This window comes from Oncorhynchus masou, chromosome 31 (genome assembly GCF_036934945.1).
Source record: "Oncorhynchus masou masou isolate Uvic2021 chromosome 31, UVic_Omas_1.1, whole genome shotgun sequence".
Taxonomy (NCBI): domain Eukaryota; kingdom Metazoa; phylum Chordata; class Actinopteri; order Salmoniformes; family Salmonidae; genus Oncorhynchus; species Oncorhynchus masou.
This window is the reverse complement of record NC_088242.1, coordinates 1,104,502-1,122,527: the sequence shown is the minus strand read 5'-3', so window position 1 is coordinate 1,122,527 and position 18,026 is coordinate 1,104,502. Positions and strand designations below refer to the sequence as shown.

The window sequence follows — 18,026 nt, the reverse complement described above, 5'->3', positions numbered from 1 at the left end:
TGTTTCGCAACAAAGCCTCCTTCCCTCATGCTACCAAACACCCTCGTAAACTGACTATCCTGCTGACTTCGGCGATGTCATTTACAAAATAGCCTCCAACACTCAGCAAATTAGACGTCTTTCTTATTGCCATCCGTTTTGTCACCAAAGCCCCATAGACTATCTACCACTGCGACCTGTACGCTCTTGTTGGCTGGCCCTCGCTACATATTCGTCACCAAACCCACTGGCTCCAGGTCATCTGTTATTTTATTTATCCGCTATTTTACCAGGTAAGTTGACTGAGAACACATTCTCATTTACAGCAACAACCTGGGGAATAGTTACAGGGGAGAGGAGGGGGATGAATGAACCGATTGTAAACTGGGTATTATTAGGTGACCGTGATGGTTTGAGGGCCAGATTGGGAATTTAGCCGGAATACCGGGGTTAACACCCCTACTCTTACGATGAGTGCCATGGGATCTTTAATGACCTCAGAGAGTCAGGACACCCGTTTAACATCCCATCCGAAAGACGGGACCCGACAGAGGGTGCAATCACTGCCCAGGGGCATTGGGATATTTTTTAGACCAGAGGAAAGAGTGCCTCCTACTGGCCCTCCAACACCACTTCCAGCAGCATCTGGTCTCCCACCCAGGAACTGACCAGGACCAAACCTGCTTAGCTTCAGAAGCAAGCCAGCAGTGGTATGCAGGGTGGTATGCTGCTGGCTACCATCTGCACGTCTATCACTCCAGTGTTAATGCTAAATTGTAATTATTTCGCCTCTATGGCCTTACCTCCTACTATTCTACATTTGCACACAATGTCTATAGATTTTTTTGTATTGTGTTATTGACTGTATGTTTGTTTATTCCATGTGTAACTCTGTGTTGTTGTTTGTGTCACACTGCTTTGCTTTACCTTGTTCAGGTTGCAGTTGTAAATGAGAACTTGTTCTCAACTAGACTACCTTGTTAAATAAAGGTGAAATAAAAATATAAAATGGTTTAACAAGTGAACCACCTGGTTAAATAATAAAGGTGAAATAAAAAAATAAATGTTGAATACAACAGGTGCAGATCTTACGAGCCCCAACAATGAAGTTTTAAGAAAATACCAACAAAAAAAAGAAATAAAAGCATTATATAAAATATTATTTTCATTTGAGCCATTTTCTTTGCTAGTTATAGCCTAATGTTTAATAGTTTACATTGAATCTGGTTGGTTGGTTAGCCACCTGCAGATTCATGCAGTATATGAACGTCATGAGTTGGGATTATCGTTAGTTGTTTGCCAAGCAAGCTACATGTATTAACAAAAGACTCCACTATGCATTTGAATAGAATGTTCATGATATCACTGCAAAGTCTGAGCTGTCAACTGTGGGACCCTGAAAAGACAGGTGTGTGCCTTCCCAAATCACGTCCAATCAATTTAATTTACCACAGGTGTTGTGGAAACGTCTCAAGGATGATCAATGGAAACAAGATGCACCTGAGCTCAATTTTGAGTCTCATATCAAAGGGTCTGAATACTTATGTACAGTTAAAGTCGGAGGTTTACATACACCTTCACCAAATACATTTAAACTCCCTGTCTTAGGATCACCACTTTATTTTAAGAATATGAAATGTCAGAATAATAGTAGAGAGACTGATTATTTCAGCTTTTATGTCTTTCATCACATTTCCAGTGGGTCAAAAGTTTACATACACTCAATTAGTATTTGGTAGCATTGTTTTAAATTGTTTAACTTGGGTCAAACATTTTGGGTAGCCTTCCAAAAGCTTCCCACAATAAGTTGGGTGAATTTTGGCCCATTCCTCCTTTGGAAGTATGCTTGGGGTCATTGTACATTTGGAAGACCCATTTGTGACCAAGCTTTAAGTTCCTGACTGATGTCTTGAGATGTTGTTTCAATATGTCCACATAATATTTTTGTTTTATCAGACCAGAGGACATTTCTCCAAAAACTACGATCTTTGTCCCCATGTGCAGCTGCAAACCTCAGCCTGGCTTTTCTATTGCGGTTTTGGAGCAGTGGCTTCTTCCTTGCTGAGAGGCCTTTCAGGTTATGTCGATATAGGACTTGTTTTACTGTGAATATAGATACTTTTGTACCGGTTTCCTCCAGCATCTTCACAAGATCTTTTGTTGTTGTTCTGGGATTGATTTGCATTTTTTGCACCAAAGTACGTTCATCGCAAGGAGACAGAACGCGTTTCCTTCCTGAGTGGTATGACAGCTGCGTGGTCCCATGGTGTTTATACTTGCATACTATTGTTTGTACAGATGAACGTAGTACCTTCAGGCGTTTGGAAATTGCTCCCAAGGATGAACCAGACTTGTGGAGGTCTACAATTTTTTTTCTGAGGTCTTGGCTGATTTCCTTTTGATTTTCCCATGATGTCAAGCAAAGAGGCACTGAGTTTGAAGGTTGGCCTTGTAATATATCCACAGGTACACCTCTAATTGACTCAAATGATGTCAATTAGCCTATCAGAAGCTTCTAAAGCCATGACATCATTTTCTAGAATTTTCCAAGCTGTTTTTTGGCACAGTCAACTTAGTGTATGTAAACTTCTGACCCACTGGAATTGTGATACAGTGAAATAATCTGTAACAATTGCTGGAAAAATTACTTGTGTGATGCACAAAGTTGATGTCCTAACCAACTTAACAAAACTATAGTTTGTTATATGTAATTTGTGGGGTGGTTGAAAAACACGTTTTAATGACTCCAACCTAAATGTTTTTTTATATATTTATTTCACCTTTATTTAACCAGGTAGGCAAGTTGAGAACAAGTTCTCATTTACAATTGCAACCTGGCCAAGATAAAGCAAAGCAGTTTGACACATACAACGACACAGAGTTACACAGTATAATAATACAGTATAAACAAGTATAATAATACTTACAGTATAAACAAGTCTATATACGATGTGAGCAAATGAGGTGAGATATGGGAGGTAAAGGCAAAAAAAGGCCATGGTGGCAAAGTAAATACAATATAGCAAGTAAAACACTGGAATGGTAGATTTGCAATGGAAGAATGTGCAAAGTAGAAATAAAAATAATGGGGTGCAAAGGAGCAAAATAAATAAATTAAATACAGTAGGGAAAGAGATAGTTGTTTGGGCTAAAATATAGGTGGGCTATGTACAGGTGCAGTAATCCGTGAGCTGTTCTGACAGTTGGTGCTTAAAGCTAGTGAGGGAGATGTGTTTCCAGTTTCAGTGCTTTTTGTAGTTCGTTCCAGTCATTGGCAGCAGAGACCTGGAAGGAGAGGCGGCCAAAGAAAGAATTGGTTTTGGGGGTGACTAGAGAGATATACCTGCTGGAGCCTGTGCTACAGGTGGGAGATGCTATGGTGACCAGCGAGCTGAGATAAGGGGGGACTTTACCTAGCAGGGTCTTGTAGATGACATGGAGCCAGTGGGTTTGGCGACGAGTATGAAGCGAGGGCCAGCCAACGAGAGCGTACAGGTCGCAATGGTGGGTAGTATATGGGGCTTTGGTGACAAAACGGATTGCAATGTGATAGACTGCATCCAATTTGTTAAGTAGGGTATTGGAGGCTATTTTGTAAATGACATCGCCAAAGTCGAGGATTGGTAGGATGGTCAGTTTTACAAGGGTATGTTTGGCAGCATGAGTGAAGGATGCTTTGTTGCGAAATAGGAAGCCAATTCTAGATTTAACTTTGGATTGGAGATATTTGATATGGGTCTGGAAGGAGAGTTTACAGTCTAACCAGACACCTAAGTATTTGTAGTTGTCCACGTATTCTAAATCAGAGCCGTCCAGAGTAGTGATGTTGGACAGGCGGGTAGGTGCGGGTAGCGATCGGTTGAAGAGCATGCATTTAGTTTTACTTGTATTTAAGAGCAATTGGAGGCCACGGAAGGAGAGTTGTATGGCATTGAAGCTTGCCTGGAGGGTTGTTAACACAGTGTCCAAAGAAGGGCCAGAAGTATACAGAATGGTGTCGTCTGCGTAGAGGTGGATCAGAGACTCACCAGCAGCAAGAGCGACCTCATTGATGTATACAGAGAAGAGAGTCGGTCCAAGAATTGAACCCTGTGGCACCCCCATAGAGACTGCCAGAGGTCCGGACAGCAGACCCTCCGATTTGGCACACTGAACTCTATCAGAGTAGTTGGTGAACCAGGCGAGGCAATCATTTGAGAAACCAAGGCTGTCGAGTCTGCCGATGAGGATGTGGTGATTGACAGAGTCGAAAGCGTTGGCCAGATCAATGAACACGGCTGCACAATAATGTTTCTTTTCGATGGCGGTTAAGATATCGTTTAGGACCTTGAGTGTGGCTGAGGTGCACCCATGACCAGCTCTGAAACCAGATTGCATAGCAGAGAAGGTATGGTGAGATTCGAAATGGTCGGTAATCTGTTTTTTGACTTGGCTCTCGAAGACCTTAGAAAGGCATGGTAGGATAGATATAGGTCTGTAGCAGTTTGGGTCAAGAGTGTCCCCCCCTTTGAAGAGGGGGATGACCGCAGCTGCTTTCCAATCTTTGGGGATCTCAGATGACACGAAAGAGAGGTTGAACAGGCTAGTAATAGGGGTGTCAACAATTTCGGCAGATAATTTTAGAAAGAAAGGGTCCAGATTGTCTAGCCCGGCTGATTTGTAGGGGTCCAGATTTTGCAGCTCTTTCAGAACATCAGCTGAACGGATTTGGGAGAAGGAGAAATGGAGAAGGCTTGGGCGAGTTGCTGTGGGGGGTGCAGTGCTGTTGACCGGGGTAGGAGTAGCCAGGTGGAAAGCATGGCCAGCCGTAGAAAAATGCTTATTGAAATTCTCAATTATGGTGGATTTATCAGTGGTGACAGTTTTCCTATCTTCAGTGCAGTGGGCAGCTGGGAGGAGGTGTTCTTATTCTCCATGGACTTTACAGTGTCCCAGAACTTTTTTGAGTTAGTGTTGCAGCAAATGTATGTAACTTATTGTGGGAAGCATGTGGAAGGCTACCCGAAACGATTGACCCGAGTTAAACAATTTAAAGGCAATGCTACCAAATACTAATTGAGTGTATGTAAACTTCTGACACACTGGGAATGTGAAGAAAGAAGAAGAAACGTTTAAATAAATCATTCTCTCTACTATTGTTTGACATTTCACATTCTTAAAAAAAGTGGTGATCCTATCTGACCTAAAAAAGGGCATTTTTACTAGTATTAAGGATTAAATGTCAGGAATTGTGAAAAACTGAATGTAAATGTATTTGTCTAAGGTGTATCTAAACTTCCGACTTCAACTGTGTGTATATATATATTACGTTATAACAGGTTAGTCAATAAAGGACAAATAGTTTTTTATAAAGATGACCTATCAAACATAATAAACACCAATAATTATGCTATACTTTATGTGTACTGAACCTACCACCCGTTATAAATTGCAATGCGCCATCTCTGTCCCAATGGCTTCAAAACTGCTGAATTTATATAAACAACAATGTCATCGTCATATAGAGGACATCGCCATAGTCAGTAATCAGAATGAATGTTGACAGATTGATTTGTTTTGTGATGTTTACTATAGAATACTATTTTAATTCTTAATTTCTTCACTCACATCAATCCAGATGTCCAGATATTTATAAGTGGGGGATCAATGAGGGCACCATCCACATAAATCATCAGATAACCTTTTACGTAATCTGGAACGTAACTTGGTTTTACCTGCATTAAGTACCAATTTCAGTTCAACAAAGGCTTTCTGCAGTAGAGGCAGATTGACGTTATTTGATAAGGTATTGTTTGGCTCCTCTTTATCAAGGAATCCAATAACTCCAGACGGTATTGGAGTCACAGTGTTGACCCCTTATTTGTGGTTGTTGATGTGTTGGGCTCCTTCTCAGGTACCTGTATGGGTTTGAGGAATACTGCACCTCCTGCGTCATCACTTTCCGTATGGACCTACCCCTGAAGCAGCCCAAGGCGGAGGGGGAGAGTGGGGAGGCATGGTCAGGGGGAGCCACTTCCGCCCCCCCTGTAGCCTCCTCCAGCTGTGGAGAGGAACAGAAGCAGAATGTATCTGAGACATCCTCAGCAGGCTCAGAGACCAGCAGCGCTCAGCCTGACATCTACAAGGTCTCTCTCTCTCTCTCTCTCACGCTCTCTGTCTCAAATCAATTCAAAGGTTGGTTTGGAAACTCCTGAGTGACGCAGCAGTCGAAGGCACTGCATCTCAGTGCTAGTGGTGCTACTACAGACCCTGGTTTGATTCCAGGCTGTGTCACAACTGCCCGTGATTGGGAGTCCCATAGGGCATCGCACAATTGGCCCAATGATGTCCAGGTTTGGCCAGGATTAGCTGTCATTGTTAAAAAGAATTTGTTCTTAACTGACTTGCCTTAATAAATAAAGATAAAATAAAAAAAAAGTAAACATATGTTTACAAAGCAAGTGAAATAGATAATTTATTTTAGTTTTTGTTTATTATCAGAAATTAACAGTGTTACACAGAAATTTCAAAAGAATAGAGACTTTTCACATTTTATAATATTGGCTATAAACTGAGTGCACAAAACATTAGGAATAACTGCTCTTTTGACATACTGACCAGGTAAATCCAGGTGAAATCTATGATCCCTTGTTGATGTCACTTGTTAAATCAACATCAATCAGTATAGATGAAGGGGAGGAGTCAGGTTAAAGAAGGATTTTTAAGTCTTGAGACAATTGAGACATGGATTGTATATATACAGTGCCTTTGGAAAGTATTCAGACCCCTTGACTTGTTCTACATTTTGTTGCCGTTACAGCCTTATTCTAAAATTGATTAAATAAATAAAAATCCTCATCAATCTACACACAATACCCCATAATGACAAAGCGAAAACAGGGCTTTAGAAATTTTACCAAATTTATATAAAATAAAAAATGGATACCTTATTTACATACGTATTCAAACTCTTTGCTATGAGAATCGAAATTGAGCTCAGGTGCATCCTGTTTCCATTGATCATCCTTGAGATGTTTCTACAACTTGATTGGAGTCCACCTGTGGTTAATTCAATTAATTGGACATGATTTGGAAAGGCACACTCCTGTCTATATAAAGGACTCACAGTAGTCAGTGCATGTCAGAGCAGAAACCAAGCCATGAGGTCGAAGGAATTGTCCGTAGAGCACCGAGACAGGATTCTGTTTGCATAGATCTGGGGAAGGGTACCAAAACATTTCTGCAGCATTGAAGGTCCCCTCCATCATTCTTAAATGGAAGAAGTTCGGTAATCCTGTCAAACGGATTTTTAAAACATGTATAATGTAGTAAAAATAAATATATTAAAATAAAAAATATATATCACTTAGTAGAACTGCATAAGTGTTGATCTCCACTTTCTGGAGGATCGAGTTTTGAAACCAGTGTAATTAGAGTCTGATAGCTAAAGAGATGGAGAAAACACCTGTCTCCGGAATACATCTTCAAACTTAGGGCATCCGTGACAGGGAGACGCATCCACCATGTATGATGATGTAAGATAGCTAGCTACATTTTCAGATATGACACGTTTCTAATTTTGACAGAAGTTTAATTTCAAGCTAAAGTGTACTGTTAGCTAGCTGACGGTAGCTAGCTGGCTCCATAGCTAACGTTTAGTGTATGATGTTATTATTGTTATTTATTCAGCCGTGTCTGTCTGGAGCTCACTGGTGCAGGAAACTCTTAGGGCCCAGAATATTTTATACAATGTTTCAAGTTTCTTGCAGAAAGGCCAAATGTAGCCAATGTGATTTATAGAATATTTATTTTTCAGGCTATTTTCTACCTGCAGACTGCAATGTTTTTATTTGTTGTCTTTATGTAGGCTATTTTTACATAGTTGGTAGTGGCAATAGATACTTTTAGACTTATCATTTTAATTTAGATAGAATTTTGATTTCCCAAATGACAAATGATTTTGAGATGCAAAGATGTTATTATAAATGAAATGAAACTGTTCAAATGAAAACCAGAACAGCAGATCAGTAGATGTTTAGATACATTGTCACTTGACAAGAAACAGGGTGCAGACCCTTGGTGTAGTCTATTACCGGCAAGCTTTGTGAGCATAACGGCATAATCTGTAAAGGCATCAGCAGTGGAAGGTCTGGTGGGGGTACAGTTTATGTTTATTTTCTTCTTGATTTCTGGCTCCCTCTTGAGTCATGTTTGCCTTATTTCATCAAACAGTGTGCTTAAAGCATCCGACAAGCGCAATGCGTATAGTTGATTTGATTAAAACACAGAGGGGGTGTATCAAAGTAAGATGGCACTAACACTCATGGAAGCTCTGCTTCTATCTCCTAAGACATGACATACATGGAAGCTCTGCTACTAGCTCCTAAAACATCAAATACACATATTTAGCAGATGTTATTGTGGGTTTAGCGAAATACTTGTATTCCTAGGTCCAACAGTGCAGTAGTATCTAACAATCCACAACAGTACACAACCTCAAAAGAAAATAATGGGACGGCATGCAAATTGAAATCTAGGGGTCAGGTAAGGTAGAGGTGATATGATCCTTAACGAGCCTTTCAAATCACTTCTTGATGACAGAAGTGAGTGCTACGGGGTCATTTAGTTCAGTTATCTTTGCCTTCTTGGGAACAGGAACAGTGGTGGCCATCTTGAAGCATGTGGGGGACAGCAGACTGGGATAGGGAGAGATTGAATATGTCCGTAAACACTACAGTAGAAACGACAACACGATATACAGAAACTATGATGATAACTTAATAAGGCACTTACTTCGATAGGATGCACACATGTCCAAAGCTATAAAATGAATGTATCCTGTAGTAATTTGGGCTTCATCTGATAGTGTGCCTTATTTTTTTAATCCAAATATGTGACTGACCGCCTCGATTTGGTCTTATGGTGCTAAATTTGAAATTGTGTTTTTTAAATTGGATAAAAGTAAATACTCCGAGCTAGAAAATGTTATGTCTGTATGTCATACACTACAGTTGAGGAGCATTGGGAAAGTAATTCTGCTTTGAAAGTTAATAAACTTGTAACCTCACTTTTGAGAAAACGGCACTTGATTGTTTTGGTACCCAGTGGAGAGCTCCTCTTTGTCTCCACCCATTCAGCATCGCTCACACCCTCTTAAGCTTTAGCCCCACCCATCTCTTTAAGGATTCACATGTGAGGCCATGTGCTAAACATTCACTATATCAAATAACATCTCGGTTTATTTGTCACACTCACAGGATACAGAAGGTGTAAACGGTACAGTGGATGGGTCTCTGCCGTCTAGACATGTACACATGTTCATGACATAGTATAGATGGCCATAACCCCCCCCCCCCCCCACATCTGGCTAGGTGGATGGGTCTCTGCTGTCTAGACATGTACACATGTTCATGACATAGTATAGATGGCCATAACCCCCCCCCCCCCCCCCCCACATCTGGCTTGGTGGATGGGTCTCTGTTGTCCAGGCGTAATCAATGATGGTAATCACCTCCAAATACACCTGGCTAACTTGATGGGTCATGGAATTATCTGACAAAGTGGAGTATTTTGTTAAGACATGCAGCTAGCTATCTAAATAATCAACCATAATACCAACTCATACAACTACCAACTCAAACATTGCCATAGCTGTAGAATGACTCTGCAGGTCGCTAGCTAACATTAGGTTATAACTAGCAATGCAAATGGTTTTCTGATTCAAATTAGATTACTACACAGATCATATACGTAACGTTAGCTATTTAAAGATACAGCATTTGACAGAGCATTCAATGAAAATAATGAACATTAAGTTCATAGACCAGACATACCCTTATTGTCAGTTGTTTGACTTCCGGCGCCGACAGAGATGGCCGCCTCGCTTCGCGTTCCTACGAAACTATGACAACAACATTGACGAATACGCTGATTCGTTGTGCGAGTTCATTAGAACGTGCGTTGAAGATGTCGTTCCCATAGCAAAGATTAAAACATTCCCTAACCAGAAACCGTGGATTGATGGCAGCATTCGCGTGAAACTGAAAGCGCGAACCACTGCTTTTAATCAGGGCATGGTGACTGGTAATATGACTGAATACAAACAGTGCAGCTATTCCCTCCGTAAGGCTATCAAACAAGCTAAGCATCAGTATAGAGACAAAGTAGAATCTCAATTCAACGGCCCAGACACAAGAGGCATGTGGCAGGGTCTACAGTCAATCACGGACTATAGAAATAAATCCAGCTCAGTCACGGACCAGGATGTCTTGCTCCCAGGCAGACTAAATAACTTTTTTGCCCGCTTTGAGGACAATACAGTGCCACTGACACGGCCTGCAACGGAAACATGCGGTCTCTCCTTCACTGCAGCCGAGGTGAGTAAAACATTTAAACGTGTTAACCCTCGCAAGGCTGCAGGCCCAGACGGCATCCACAGCCGCGCCCTCAGAGCATGCGCAGACCAGCTGGCTGGTGTGTTTACGGACATATTCAATCAATCCCTATACCAGTCTGCTGTTCCCACATGCTTCAAGAGGGCCACCATTGTTCCTGTTCCCAAGAAAGCTAAGGTAACTGAGCTAAACGACTACCGCCCCGTAGCACTCACTTCCGTCATCATGAAGTGCTTTGAGAGACTAGACAAGGACCATATCACCTCCACCCTACCTGACACCCTAGACCCACTCCAATTTGCTTACCGCCCAAATAGGTCCACAGACGACGCAATCTCAACCACACTGCCCTAACCCATCTGGACAAGAGGAATACCTATGTGAGAATGCTGTTCATCGACTACAGCTCGGCATTTAACACCATAGTACCCTCCAAGCTCGTCATCAAGCTCGAGACCCTGGGTCTCGACCCCGCCCTGTGCAACTGGGTACTGGACTTCCTGACGGGCCGCCCCCAGGTGGTGAGGGTAGGCAACAACATCTCCACCCCGCTGATTCTCAACACTGGGGCCCCACAAGGGTGCGTTCTGAGCCCTCTCCTGTACTCCCTGTTCACCCACGACTGCGCAGCAACGCACGCCTCCAACTCCAACTTGATTACCAACAACGACGAGACGGCCTACAGGGAGGAGGTGAGGGCCCTCGGAGTGTGGTGTCAGGAAAATAGCCTCACACTCAATGTCAACAAAGCTAAGGAGATGATTGTGGACTTCAGGAAACAGCAGGGGACACCCCCCTATCCACATAGATGGAACAGTAGTGGAGAGGGTAGTAAGTTTTAAGTTCCTCGGCATACACATCACAGACAAACTGAATTGGTCCACTCACACAGACAGCATCGTGAAGAAGGCGCAGCAGCGCCTCTTCAACCTCAGGAGGCTGAAGAAATTCGGCTTGTCACCAAAAGCACTCACAAACTTCTACAGATGCACAATCGAGAGCATCCTGGCGGGCTGTATCACCGCCTGGTACGGCAACTGCTCCGCCCACAACCGTAAGGCTCTCCAGAGGGTAGTGAGGTCTGCACAACGTATCACTGGGGGCAAACTACCTGCCCTCCAGGACACCTACACCACCCGATGTTACAGGAAGGCCATAAAGATCATCAAGGACAACAACCACCCGAGCCACTGCCTGTTCACCCCGCTATCATCCAGAAGGCGAGGTCAGTACAGGTGCATCAAAGCTGGGACCGAGAGACAGAAGCTGTTTTTCAATCTCAAGGCCATCAGACTGTTAAACAGCAACCACTAACATTGAGTGGCTGCTGCCAACACACTGACTCAACTCCAGCCACTTTAATAATGGGAATTGATGGGAAAGGATGTAAAATATATCACTAGCCACTTTAAACAATGCTACCTAATATAATGTTTACATACCCTACATTATTCATCTCATATGTATACGTATATACTGTACTCTATCATCTACTGCATCCTTATGTATCACTAGCCACTTTTACTATGCCACTTTGTTTACATACTCATCTCATATGTATATACTGTACACGATACCATCTACTGTATCTTGCCTATGCTGCTCTGCACCATCACTCATTCATATCTTTATGTACATATTCTTTATCCCCTTACACTGTATATAAGAAATTAGTTTTGGAATTGTTAGTTAGATTACTTGTTGGTTATTACTGCATTGTCGGAACTGGAAGCACAAGCATTTCACTACACTCGCATTAATATCTGCTAACCATGTGTGACAAATATAATTTGATTTGATTTGAGTTGCCAAAACACATTCTTTATGGTGTTTTAACCTTTAGTTAGATGACCATGTATGTTTTTCACTTTAGATGGGCTTATATGTGTAACATTTGTTACGGGATGATTGTTAAACAGGATATGATGCAATAAGATGATTTATAAACATGATATGATGCAATAAGATTGATAAACAGAATATGATGTAATAAGATGATTGATAAACAGGATATGATGTAATAAGATGATTGATAAACAGGATATGATGTAATAAGATGATTGATAAACAGGATATGATGTAATAAGATGATTGATAAACAGGATATGATGTAATAAGATGATTGATAAACAGGATATGATGTAATAAGATGATTGATAAACAGGATATGATGTAATAAGATGATTGATAAACAGGATATGATGCAATAAGATGATTGTTAAACAGGATATGATGCAATAAGATGATTGTTAAACAGAATATGAAGTAACAGCACCATGTCACCCCCCACAGGAGGAGAAGACTGAGCTGACCAAGGACAAACCTGAGACAGAATCTTTGAAGCCTGTGCAGTGGATGGCTGAAAGGGAAGGTGATGATGACAGTGAGGAAGAAGATGATTATCACAAGCATGAGTCTGATGATGAAGACTGGCCTTCATTTGCTCGCCTCAGAGTGAAGCTGGAACCTTACGATGAGGAGCAGGAGGAAGGGAAGGAGGAGGACATCTCTGGCTCTGGGTAGGTGGTTCTCTCTCCCTGGGGCTGGGAAGGAGGAGGACATCTCTGGGTAGGTGGTTCTCTCTCCCTGGGGCTGGGAAGGAGGAGGACATCTCTGGGTAGGTGGTTCTCTCTCCCTGGGGCTGGGAAGGAGGAGGACATCTCTGGGTAGGTGGTTCTCTCTCCCTGGGGCTGGGAAGGAGGAGGACATCTCTGGGTAGGTGGTTCTCTCTCCCTGGGGCTGGGAAGGAGGAGGACATCTCTGGGTAGGTGGTTCTCTCTCCCTGGGGCTGGGAAGGAGGAGGACATCTCTGGGTAGGTGGTTCTCTCTCCCTGGGGCTGGGAAGGAGGAGGACATCTCTGGGTGGGAGGTGGTTCTCTCTCCCTGGGGCTGGGAAGGAGGAGGACATCTCTGGGTAGGTGGTTCTCTCTCCCTGGGGCTGGGAAGGAGGAGGACATCTCTGGGTAGGTGGTTCTCTCTCCCTGGGGCTGGGAAGGAGGAGGACATCTCTGTGTAGGTGGTTCTCTCTCCCTGGGGCTGGGAAGGAGGAGGACATCTCTGGGTAGGTGGTTCTCTCTCCCTGGGGCTGGGAAGGAGGAGGACATCTCTGGGTAGGTGGTTCTCTCTCCCTGGGGCTGGGAAGGAGGAGGACATCTCTGGGTAGGTGGTTCTCTCTCCCTGGGGCTGGGAAGGAGGAGGACATCTCTGGGTAGGTGGTTCTCTCTCCCTGGGGCTGGGAAGGAGGAGGACATCTCTGGGTAGGTGGTTCTCTCTCCCTGGGGCTGGGAAGGAGGAGGACATCTCTGGGTAGGTGGTTCTCTCTCTACGGCTGGGGTATCAGGCAGTACGTTTGAGCGTTGCACAATTCTGGAAACTATCCTCAAATTCCTGACTTTTCCGTAAATCCTGGTTGTAGAATCCCCGACCAGGATTTCTTGATAAAGCTGGGGATTTCGGGCATGTTCCTGGGACCCTAGTGATGATATCGTAATGATTTCTCTATTTGTGGAACTCTTCAGCTGATGGGGAATGATGCCCAATGTGTTCCAATAATAGACCCATCTCATATCGTTCAGTACTGGATTCATAAACTAAACGTCCAATGATTGTAGTACATTGACAATAATAATTGAGAGGTCCTAGAACTGAGCACTGATGAACAACTGATTTAATTTGACCAAATAATGGTACACATAAAAAATGTGTCCGTACTCAGTATCTATGCAAAAAATAGCACTTTACATTGAAATGTTCAAATATTTAAAAAATTCACCCTTGATACTTATGTAGCCTTAAGTTAATGGCATAATACCTTAGGCAAAATCCCTGTCAGCTAAAGAGTTGTGTCTGAGTCTGCAAGCTGGCTTCATTGGGTGGTTGACCGTCTTTAACCACTGTTAACCTGCTGTAGACAGGCAGCTTCCCTCCTGGACCCCGGCTGAGCTCTGCTCTACTGCCCCTCTATTACCCTGGCTGAGCTCTGCTCTACTGCCCCTCTATTACCCTGGCTGAGCTCTGCTCTACTGCTCCCTCTATGCCCCTCTATTACCCTGGCTGAGCTCTGCTCTACTGCCCCTCTATTACCCTGGCTGAGATCTGCTCTACTGCCCCTCTATTACCCTGGCTGAGATCTGCTCTACTGCCCCTCTATTACCCTGGCTGAGCTCTGCTCTACTGCCCCTCTATTACCCTGGCTGAGCTCTGCTCTACTGCCCCTATATTACCCTGGTGAACTCTGCTCTACTGCCCCTCTATTGCCCTGGCTGAGCTCTGCTCTACTGCCCCTATATTACCCTGGCTGAGCTCTGCTCTACTGCCCCTATATTACCCTGGCTGAGCTCTGCTCTACTGCCCCTCTATTGCCCTGGCTGAGCTCTGCTCTACTGCCCCTGCCCCTCTATTGCCCTGGCTGAGCTCTGCTCTACTGCCCCTATATTACCCTGGTGAGCTCTGCTCTACTGCCCCTATATTACCCTGGCTGAGCTCTGCTCTACTGCCCCTATATTACCCTGGCTGAGCTCTGCTCTACTGCCCCTCTAGCCCTGGCTGCTCTGCTCTACTGCCCCTCTATTACCCTGGCTGAGCTCTGCTCTACTGCCCCTATATTACCCTGGCTGAGCTCTGCTCTACTGCCCCTCCCTGGCTATTACCCTGCCCCTCTATTGCCCTGGCTGAGCTCTGCTCTACTGCCCCTATATTACCCTGGCTGAGCTCTGCTCTACTGCCCCTCTATTGCCCTGGCTGAGCTCTGCTCTACTGCCCCTATATTACCCTGGTGAGCTCTGCTCTACTGCCCCTCTATTACCCTGGCTGAGCTCTGCTCTACTGCCCCTATATTACCCTGGCCGAGCTCTGCTCTACTGCCCCTCTATTACCCTGGCCGAGCTCTGCTCTACTGGCCCTATATTACCCTGGCTGAGCTCTGCTCTACTGCCCCTATATTACCCTGGCCGAGCTCTGCTCTACTGCCCCTCTATTACCCTGGCCGAGCTCTGCTGCCCTCTACTGCCCCTATATTACCTATATTACCCTGGCTGAGCTCTGCTCTACTGCCCCTATATTACCCTGGCCGAGCTCTGCTCTACTGCCCCTATATTACCCTGGCCGAGCTCTGCTCTACTGCCCCTGCTCTACTGCCCCTCTATTACCCTGGCCGAGCTCTGCTCTACTGCCCCTATATTACCCTGGCTGAGCTCTGCTCTACTACCCCTCTATTGCCCTGGTGAGCTCTGCTCTACTGCCCCTCTATTACCCTGGCTGAGCTCTGCTCTACTGCCCCTCTATTACCCTGGCTGAGCTCTGCTCTACTGCCCCTCTATTGCCCTGGTGAGCTCTGCTCTACTATTCTATTCTACTCTATTCTGCCCCTCTACCTTCTATTGCCCTGGCTGAGTTCTATTCTACTGCCCCTTTACCCTCTATTGCCCTGGCTGAGTTCTACTCTACTATTCTACTGCCCCTCTACCCTCTATTGCCCTGGCTGAGCTCTACTCTACTATTCTACTGCCTCTCTACCCTCTATTTCCCTGGCTGAGCTCTACTCTACTGCCACTCTATTGCCCTGGCTGAGCTCTACTCCACTATTCTACTGCCCCTCTATCCTCTATTGCCCTGGCTGAGCTCTACTCTACTATTCTAGTGCCCCTCTACCCTCTATTGCCCTGGCAGAACTCTACTCTACTATTCTACTGCCCCTCTACCCTCTATTGCCCTGGCTGAGCTCTACTCTACTATTCTACTGCCCCTCTATCCTCTATTGCCCTGGCTGAGCTCTACTCTACTATTCTACTGCCCCTCTACCCTCTATTGCCCTGGCTGAGCTCTACTCTACTATTCTACTGCCCCTCTACCCTCTATTGCCCTGGCTGAGCTCTACTCTACTATTCTACTGCCCCTCTATCCTCTATTGCCCTGGCTGAGCTCTACTCTACTATTCTACTGCCCCTCTACCCTCTATTGCCCTGGCTGAGCTCTACTCTACTATTCTACTGCCCCTCTACCCTCTATTGCCCTGGCTGAGCTCTACTCTACTGGCCCTCTACCCGCTGTGCCGTTACTGTGCCCCTCTAATGATGTCGCTGTGCCCCTCGAGTGATGTCGCTGTGCCCTCGAGTGATGTCGCTTTGGCTGCTCAGTCAGCTTGCTAGTCAGCTTGCTAGTCAGCTTGCTAGTCAGCTCAGTCAGTCAGCTAGTCAGTCGGCTAGCTAGTCAGTCAGCTAGCTAGTCAGTCAGCGAGCTAGCTAGTTAGTTAGCTAGCTAGTTAGCTAGTCAGTCAGCTAGCTAGTCAGTCAGCTAGCTTGCTAGTCAGTCAGCTAGCTAGTCAGTCAGCTGTTAGGGTTGTGTCAATTCAAATCTGGTATCAGGATAAATATGACAATGAGTCACCTGACAAAATTATTATAATATACTCTGACAGAGGTAATTCCTGCTTCTGAACCGGCCTGTCACAGAGTAGAGAGTGGGAGTGGTTTAGACTCACCCAGCCTATCGTTGATTGTTGGCGTACGAACTGGAACCAGCCCCCAGGCGCTCCAGTTGATAGATGTAACTGTTTCTGTGTAGAGTATCTAAGCGCTCATTCCCTAGATACCGTTATCACATATCTGGTTTCTGTTATTGTTAAGTTTGAGTTCTAACAAAAACAGTCTGGTATGTTATTCTGTATTTTTCCATCACGAGAAATGCCCATGGCCCTGAAACTGTTAACAATGTTTCAAGTCAGCTATGTTGCATAGCACATACACCCACACAAGCCAACAGCAGATGGTGAGGCGTGATTCATCACCACAGAGAACGCGTTTCCACTGCTCCAGAGTCCAATGGCGGCAAGCTTTACACCACTCCAGGCGACGCTTGACATTGCACATGGTCTTCTTAGGCTTGTGTGCGGCTGCTCGGCCATGGAAACCCATTTCATGAAGCTCCCAGACAAATTGTTCTTGTGGTGAATCACAACGGCCTGTTGTGATACAGCCTGGAATCAAACAATGGTCTGTAGTGACACGTCTAGTACTGAGATGCGACACTCGGGAGCGCATGTTGAATGTTGCAACCGGGGACAGATAATTTTATGCACTTCAGCACTCGGTGGTCCCGTTCTGTGACCTTGTGTGGCCTACCTCTTCGCTGCTGAGCTGTTGTTGCTCAAAGACCTTTACATTTACAGTTGACCGGGGCAGCTCTAGCAGGGCAGAAATTAGACCAACTGACTTGTTGGAAAAGTGGTATTCTATGTCGGTTCCACGTTAAAAGTCAACGAGCTCTATAATACGGGCCAATCTCCTGCCAATGTTTGTCTATGGAGATTGCATGGTGGTGTGCTCGATTTTATACGCCTGTCAGCAACGAGTGTGGCTGAAATCGCTGAATGCACTAATTTGGCTGTAGTCTCATTCACACCTCTGGACTGTAGAGAGATGATGAGGTGGCTGTAGTCTCATTCACACCACTGGACTGTATGGAGATGATGAGGTGGCTGTAGTCTCATTCACACCACTGGACTGTATGGAGATGATGAGGTGGCTGTAGTCTCATTCACACCTCTGGACTGTATGGAGATGATGAGGTGGCTGTAGTCTCATTCACACCACTGGACTGTAGAGAGGTGATGAGGTGGCTGTAGTCTCATTCACACCACTGGACTGGACTGTATGGAGATGATGAGGTGGCTGTAGT

At 44.6% G+C, this 18,026-nt stretch overlaps 1 pseudogene; it reads left to right on the top strand.

Moving 5' to 3' along the window:
• The first annotated feature begins 5,864 nt into the window (after positions 1–5,864).
• The window catches only part of LOC135524869 (AT-rich interactive domain-containing protein 4B-like), a 77,151-nt pseudogene continuing 64,989 nt past the window's right edge, over positions 5,865–18,026 (top strand).